This window comes from Carassius auratus, unplaced genomic scaffold, assembly GCF_003368295.1.
Source record: "Carassius auratus strain Wakin unplaced genomic scaffold, ASM336829v1 scaf_tig00011483, whole genome shotgun sequence".
Lineage (NCBI taxonomy): Eukaryota > Metazoa > Chordata > Actinopteri > Cypriniformes > Cyprinidae > Carassius > Carassius auratus.
The window spans coordinates 179,187-187,672 of record NW_020524209.1 but is presented as its reverse complement, the minus strand read 5'-3'; the positions used below and the strand labels follow the sequence as shown (position 1 = coordinate 187,672).

General features: G+C 39.0%; 1 long non-coding RNA gene across 1 annotated transcript; it reads left to right on the top strand.

The window, feature by feature from the left end:
* Positions 1–4,001: 4,001 nt before the first annotated feature.
* LOC113073156 (uncharacterized) lies at positions 4,002–8,222 on the top strand. Its single transcript, XR_003280453.1, has 5 exons — positions 4,002–4,890; positions 4,974–5,477; positions 6,475–6,546; positions 6,630–6,788; positions 6,879–8,222. It is a non-coding gene; the product is annotated as an uncharacterized LOC113073156 (long non-coding RNA).
* Positions 8,223–8,486: the final 264 nt, after the last annotated feature.

Genomic DNA, 8,486 nt, shown 5'->3' with positions numbered 1-8,486 from the left:
AAAGTAATACAGTAAACGGTAAGTAATACGCTAAAATAAAAAGCATTAGTAATAGTCAGCTGCAAATATGTCTTGACCCCAAAAAAATTCTATTAAGTGTGCAGGAGATGGACTGGGGGTCACTTATTGTCCCTCATGATGTGTCAGGTGAACACATATTCAGCTGCTAGAATGAAGCAGGCTGCACATTACACCAGTAATACAAGCGGTTTCTCATTGTTTGACAGAGGCTGGAATCTCTGGTGTAAATGTACAAATGTAGAATAAAATGTTCCACAATTTGTGAGTATTTTATATAAAAATGTCCAATCCCACCCCAATCACAATAAAGACAAAAATGTTAATTTATGGGTTGTCATATCCACACCAAGTTAAACCTTTCATCTGATCAAGCAGAATGTTAACGTCATCTTGAGCTTCACCAAGGTATCTCTGGCTAAAACTAGATAACGTTAAGCTGTGTTCACACCAAACGCGAACAGAGCGTCAAATTCGCATCTACCGCGTCTAGTTTGCCGCTTGACCATTTTGAGATCATTCGCGCGTGAAATTAACTTCACAACAGACGCGAATTCGCGTCATGGGAGGGCTTCTGCCAGCTGAGTTCACGCAGCATTTTCAACCGCCATTTTTATTCGGATAATTTTCAAAATATTACTGTTATTGTGTCATGAAATGTAGTTTTAAAAGTATTTCAGGCGAGAATGTAGTTGTTTTAAACTCAAATATGCAGTTTAATTATAATGACAGCGTCTATTTAAAAAATGTGTTTCGCCGATTTCGCAGATGAGCTCCATGCGATCAGCGGGAGATCAGTCCTCATGTATCCGCCGAGAGTAGCCTTACCTCGGCTAGACCTTCTGACATTTGCCACTGGCTCTGATGTGTCTTTAGTGGTTCAAGATAAAATATAATTTGTTTGGGGTAAAATGAAACGTTTCTTATCTTTGGCCAATTTATCTATTAATATGTTTTGTGTATATACATATATATATATATATACACACACACACACACACAATATATATATACTTTATATTCCAGTCTCTACAGGAATATGAACTTTTGTCATATAGCTCCGGTTGACTGCTCACTGACAACATCAGTCGTTCCTCCTTGTTGAACGAGTGGAGAAGGGTATTCCTGCACAACCAGAGGCTGAAGGAACATACTGTTGAATAAGTGACTCCTAGCAGGCTCCTGATTGGTTAACGCGGCACGAATTGATGCCAAAGTTCAAATTTTTCAACTCGGGCAGAAGATGCAAATTCCTGTCAAATGCTAAATGCATAAAAAGCGTCATTCGCGCGAACTAGACACCCGAATGAGGCGAATTCGCGTTATTCACGCCGCGAGACCTCCAGACGCACGTAAACGCACCTTTGCATTGACTTAACATTGAAATCATTCGCGCCAGACGCTCTGTTCGCGTTTGGTGTGAATACAGCATTAGTTTTAAGTTAGTGAGTCCATTGTGATGTACAAACTCAAATAGTGAACTGTTATCACGTTATTAACCTTGCAGTGAAAGTCAAAAACACATAAATGAAGGTCTATATTAGATTGCCTCTCCATATTAATCTAGTTAAATGTTACTTAAATCTTACTCTGTGGCATATGAACAATGTCGATAAGTGTCTTTGTGAAGGTAATATAATTCTTCCAATCTTTATTAAACCGGGCATTTTTAGCAATTCATTTTTTACATCTGGGATTTGTGTTTTTTGTTACCAATGTAGAAAAGTTAACTGTTCGGTTGCTAAATTGATGCTTCTCTTTACTAAATGTAGTCAGGAAAAATGAGTCTATCATATTCTGTGAAGTGCAGTGAAGCCCTGGGCAGGAAAGTCATTCAGAAATACATTTTGAGAAAAAAAGTAGGATATCAACTTGTAATGTTTAGATTACATTTAAGGAAGTGGCTTCTTATTGAGTGTTATAGACTAGGCCTGGTTATAACACATTATGGCACTCACATTATGTCACATTTCACAAATTATTAAAAGCTTGAAACTTATGCCAACTTTGGTTTTGGTCGATCGGATCAAGTAGATGAGGGAGGCATGTACTCATTTACAACTACTTTCTTAATCCATCTCGCTTGTCCACTTTTGAACACTTGTGCCTTTATTTGATAAACTGTGTTTTTTTTCTTTTTGGATCATTTCAATCTAATGAACAAAATTTTGCACTATTTAAATATAAATTACAAAATATGGCTCAATGGGAAAAATACAGAGAACAGTAGCTTTCATTTTTGCTCTGACAGCCACAAGACAACACCCAATACTGAGGAATGTTGAAAGAACATTGTAATTGGTATGTGATTCATCTTCAAACCAAACTGATGTCTTCAGCCGGCAAATTTTTAATTCTGTCAGGCTAATTTCCACTATGTCTGTAAATGGTCAAAATTGGACAAGCTCAAAACATTTTACACCATCTACACCTTTAGCGTTGTCCACTTTAGAGCTTTGCAACTAATCCAATACAATGATCATGCGTGTGTAACCTGTAAAGCCGGTTCTGTGATTATTAGTGAATCTCCTTCACGTTCATACAGATGGAGCAGCATTTAATACACAGAGCCCTAGTTCGTTGATAGGCTATGCATAGTTCATAATCGAATGTGATTAATCTGCGATTATGAACATGATTTTGTGTAGCTTGTCAGTGTACCACGACTCTGTACAGTAAATGCCACTCCATCTGAAAGCACACTAATTATTAACTTACTAATCAAAGAACCGGCTTTCTTACTGCTAAATTCTGAAAAAACAGAGATTATAGGACCTAAAAACTCTGCTTGTAATAACCTAGAACACTGACTAAGACTTGATGGTTGCTCTGTCAATTCTTCGTCATCAGTTAGGAACCTAGGTGTGCTATTTGATCGCAATCTTTCCTTAGAAAGCCACGTTTCTAGCATTTGTAAAACTGCATTTTTCCATCTCAAAAATATATCTAAATTACGGGCCTATGCTCTCAATGTCAAATGCAGAAATGTTAATCCATGCATTTATGACTTCAAGCTAGTCCAAAATGCAGCAGCAAGAGTTCTTACTAGAACCAGGAAGTATGACCATATTAGCCCGGTCCTGTCATCGCTGCACTGGCTCCCTATCAAACATCTCATTTTAAAATATTGCTTATTACTTATAAAGCCCTGAATGGTTTAGCACCTCAGTATTTGAATGAGCTCCTTTTACATTATACTCCTCTACGTCCGCTACGTTCTCAAAACTCAGGCAATTTGATAATACCTAGAATATCAAAATCAACTGCGGGCGGCAGATCCTTTTCCTATTTGGCTACTAAACTTAATGTCGCAAAGTCCTTCAGCCATTTGTTTCCCTGACAAAAAGGGGTCCAGACAATCTTGAGCATTGTTTTCCTCAGCTAATCATTAACTGTGTTCAGATTGCAGATGGGAGGAAGTAGGCTCTTATAATGACTTTGGCAGAAGCAGCCGATTCTGCAGTTATTGGCGTGACTGTTCACCGAGGTCCTACACTTGTATAGCAGAGTAGGCTGGCCTTCTTTGTCTAATAGGAGACAAATGCAGTGGTATTTATTTACAGGTGCAGCTAAAAGTATTAATATAATGAAAAATATTTTATATTCTAGATTGAATACATGTAAAGTAAAAAAAAATTTTTGTGAGGGGGGGGATAATTTGCTGTCGTTTGATAATTTTAAAACACTTACTTGACAAATGGAAGATGACTGTGATATGTAATTGTTTTAAAATGTGTGTTGTGAAAGAAATCTGGTTAAACTTTGGGAATGGGTAACAAAACCTGGTATTTAATCAGTCTCAGGGCTAAATTATGAAAGTAGTACAGTAGTATCGATAAGCTCTGACATTAATATTTCTGCTGTCTGTGCTCTAGAAATTAAGAAAACACACATTCATCCAACTCACACTGAAGATGGCTGATCCATTTTGTCTGTCTTATTTTTTTCAGCTATATCAAAACGCTGAAAGAACACCACAATTATCGGGCCACCACAATGGTGCACAAATTAGTGGACCTTTCCCACTTTATTAATTGGGTGAAGGAGGCAGGCCCCGATGGGCTGAGAGTGTCCAAGAAAGCCGTTAAACGGGCTCTTCTTATAATAAAAATGTGCTCAAAAGAGGAGCTGAAAAACAGGCAGGCCTGGCAGCAGGAGGTCCACTTATCGAAATCTGGTGAGATCTTTAGCAGATAGCCAAACCCACTGTCCTGGAGTGAAGATGGGTCCTGCCCTTCGACAGTGATCAGCCTGTTCCTCTACTCCGTGGACTGCTCGATGAAGGTCTCCTCACTTCTATACCGTGGCCGGGAAGTGCAAGACAACATTACAAAGTGTGAAACACTTTTACAAAGCTCGAGACAAAATTTACATTTTGGAAAACATTTTTACCAATCATTAAACACAATTACACGGGGAAAACACTTTTACCAAGGAAGAAACAAATTTACATTTTAGAAAACAAATTAACAAGACACAAAACACTTTTACCAGTCCCGAAACAAATTTACAATGACAGATTCTTCACGGAAAGGGAATGTACCACACATCGGAAGTGACGTGGTGAAAGGTGTTGTTGTTTTTGGTGAGTGCGTTAAATTCGTATTGTGGAATAAATGACTTAAATAAAGTTTATGGTGACCGAGCATGGACTGCGACCGAGGGATGTTTTGCCTGTTTTGTGGCAAACACATGAGCAGCTTAACTCGGTTTTGCTTTGCGTGTGGTCGGTGTTTGGAGTTCCTAAAGGACTTCACCATCTGCGGTGTGCTTAATCAAACTACCTCTTTTTTATATCGGAAAACCTTTTGGATCCAGCTGCCCATGCTGAGTTTGTGAGGGCCACTTCGGAGGTGCTTCCCAAAATACTGCGTAAGTTACAAGGCTTTTGGTCGATTCCAGACAACAAAATACAAAAGTGGATTAAGAGTTTGATTTCATAGTTTATGTTTTAGAAAAACTGCATCATGATCAGAGGCAGCTGGACCTGTTCTTTGGTCTCCTCGGTGGGGTCATGATTGTAACCTCTGACCACAGGCCCGGGGGTAGTCATGAACCTCACCGTGGAGGAATTTCAGGCATCCAAAGAAGGAAGAGATGGCCATGCCATTTTTGTGAGTGTTGTAGTAGTCATTGTTTTGTTTGCATTTGTCTGTTTATATATATATAGTCGTACACTTATTCATAATTATCTTACTTCACAAGTAAAAAAGCACAAAACATGTGCAACGTTCGGCCATGCAATACTCTCCATCACAAAGGGGGAGTATAATTGCATGGCTGAATTTCTAAAAATCCGTGGAAGCTTTGAGGGGAGCCAGTCAGCCCTCTTCTTTTTTAATTCGAAGGGTGGGGTGTTCAAGGGCCTCCTCAATGCTTTCATGGCTGAATGGGAGTTTGTGGGCCTCCCTAAACCGGCCCCAACTTTCATGGCCTTGAGGACCTCTATGTCGACTCAGGTAAGTGTACATTTTGATACACACACACGCACACACTGTCTCACTGTCATACATTCTCTCAAACACTTTCTCACACACACTCATGCATGTTTCTGTGAATTGTGGGGACTTTCCATAGTCTTCTGTTGTTTTGATACTGACCAAACAACATTTTTATCCCCTAACCCAATCCTTACAGAAAACCTGTTTGCATTGTTACATTTTCAGATAAACATCAAATAATATTTTATTTTAATTTTTCCCTCATGGGGACTAAAGGCTGGACCCCACACAATTTCAAAAGTTTCAGGTTTTATTATACTTAAGGAGACAATGTGTTCATCTTAATGTGGTATAAACAAGTGTGTGCAACACATGCTTTGTCCTTCTCTCTCTCCCCCCTTCTCTCTCTCTCTTACACACACACACTTTCTCTTTCTCTCTCTCGCTTTTAACTCACACACACGTTTAGGTGCTTTTTTGGCATTACAAATATTTGTACATTCGCATTTATTTGCATAAAGTAGAAGTTAATAAAAGTAATACAGTAAACGGTAAGTAACACGCTAAAATAAAAAGCATTAGTAAAGTGTGCAGGAGATGGACTGGGGGTCACTTATTGTCCCTCATGTTGTGTCAGGTGAACACATATTCAGCTGCTAGAATGAAGCAGGCTGCACATTACACCAGTAATACAAGCAGTTTCTCATTGTTTGACAGAGGCTGGAATTGTAACATGCATCACGCAGAAAACAACAGGCCAATCAGAGGAGAGGCTTACAAATATTAATTAGACAGGCCAAAATCTACCTGATTCTGGCAGAGCTACTGAGAGAGAAGCTGTAACAAAATATATTAGGATGGTTTTTGGTGCTTATTCTGCAATTACATATTCTTAAGGACATCGACACCTAAATTAAATCTCCAGACAGTTGTACAATATGGGACCTTTAATTAAACACTGGACCTGATGTGTGATTTGGTGTGCTTAATCAAACTACCTCTTTTTTTAAATCAGAAAACCTTTTGGATCCAGCTGCCCATTCTGAGTTTGTGAGGGCCACTTCGGAGGTGCTTCCCAAAATACTGCGTAAGTTACAAGGCTTTTGGTCGATTCCAGACAACAAAATACAAAAGTGGATTAAGAGTTTGATTTCATAGTTTATGTTTTAGAAAAACTGCATCATGATCAGAGGCAGCTGGACCTGTTCTTTGGTCTCCTCGGTGGGGTCATGATTGTAACCTCTGACCACAGGCCCATGGGTAATCATGAACCTCACCGTGGAGGAATTTCAGGCATCCAAAGAAGGAAGAGATGGCCATGCCATTTTTGTGAGTGTTGTAGTAGTCATTGTTTTGTTTGCATTTGTCTGTTTATATATATATAGTCATACACTTATTCATAATTATCTTACTTCACAGGTAAAAAAGCACAAAACATGTGCAACATTCGGCCATGTGATACTCTCCATCACAAAGGGGGAGTATAATTGCATGGCTGAATTTCTAAAAATCTGTGGAAGCTTTGAGGGGAACCAGTCAGCCCTCTTCTTTTTCAATTTGAAGGGTGGGGTGTTCAAGGGCCTCCTCAAAGCTTTCACTGCTGCATGGGAGTTTGTGGGCCTCCCTAAACCGGCCCCAACTTTCATGGCCTTGAGGAACTCTATGTCCACTTAGGTAACTGTACATTTTGATACACACACACACACACACACTGTCTCACTGTCATACATTCTCTCACACACACAAGCACACAAACACTTTCTCAAACATACTCATGCATGTTTCTGTGAATTTTGGGGACTTTCCATAGTCTTCTGTTGTTTTGATACTGACCAAACACCATTTTTATCCTCTAACCCAATCCTTACAGAAAACCTGTTTGCATTGTTACATTTTCAGATAAACTTCATATAGTATTTTATTTTTATTTTTTTTCCCTCATGGGGACCAAAGGCTGGACCCCACACAATTAAAAAAGTTTCAGGTTTTATTATACTTAAGGAGACATTGTGTTCATCTTAATGTGGTATAAACAAGTGTGTGCAACACACACTCTCTCACACACACTTTGTCTCTCTCTCTCTCTTAACTCACACACTTTCTCTTTGTCTCTCTCTCTTAACTCACACACACGTTTAGGGTGCTTTTTTGGCATTACAAAAATCTAACAGGTACAAAAGTAGAAGTTAATAAAAGTAATACAGTAAACGGTAAGTAATACGCTAAAATAAAAAGCATTAGTAATAGTCAGCTGCAAATATGTCTTGACCCCAAAAAAATTCTATTAAGTGTGCAGGAGATGGACTGGGGGTCACTTATTGTCCCTCATGATGTGTCAGGTGAACACATATTCAGCTGCTAGAATGAAGCAGGCTGCACATTACACCAGTAATACAAGCGGTTTCTCATTGTTTGACAGAGGCTGGAATCTCTGGTGTAAATATACAAATGTAGAATAAAATGTTCCACAATTTGTGAGTATTTTATATAAAAATGTCCAATCCCACCCCAATCACAATAAAGACAAAAATGTTAATTTATGGGTTGTCATATCCACACCAAGTTAAACCTTTCATCTGATCAAGCAGAATGTTAACGCCATCTTGAGCTTCACCAAGGTATCTCTGGCTAAAACTAGATAACGTTAAGCTGTGTTCACACCAAACGCGAACAGAGCGTCAAATTCGCATCTACCGCGTCTAGTTTGCCGCTTGACCATTTTGAGATCATTCGCGCGTTAAATTAACTTCACTACAGACGCGAATTCGCGTCATGGGAGGGCTTCTGCCAGCTGAGTTCACGCAGCATTTTCAACCGCCATTTTTATTCGGATAATTTTCAAAATATTACTGTTATTGTGTCATGAAATGTAGTTTTAAAAGTATTTCAGGCGAGAATGTAGTTGTTTTAAACTCAAATATGCAGTTTAATTATAATGACAGCGTCTATTTAAAAAATGTGTTTCGCCGATCTCGGAGATGAGCTCCATGCGATCAGCGGGAGCTCCGTCATCATGTATCCGCCGAG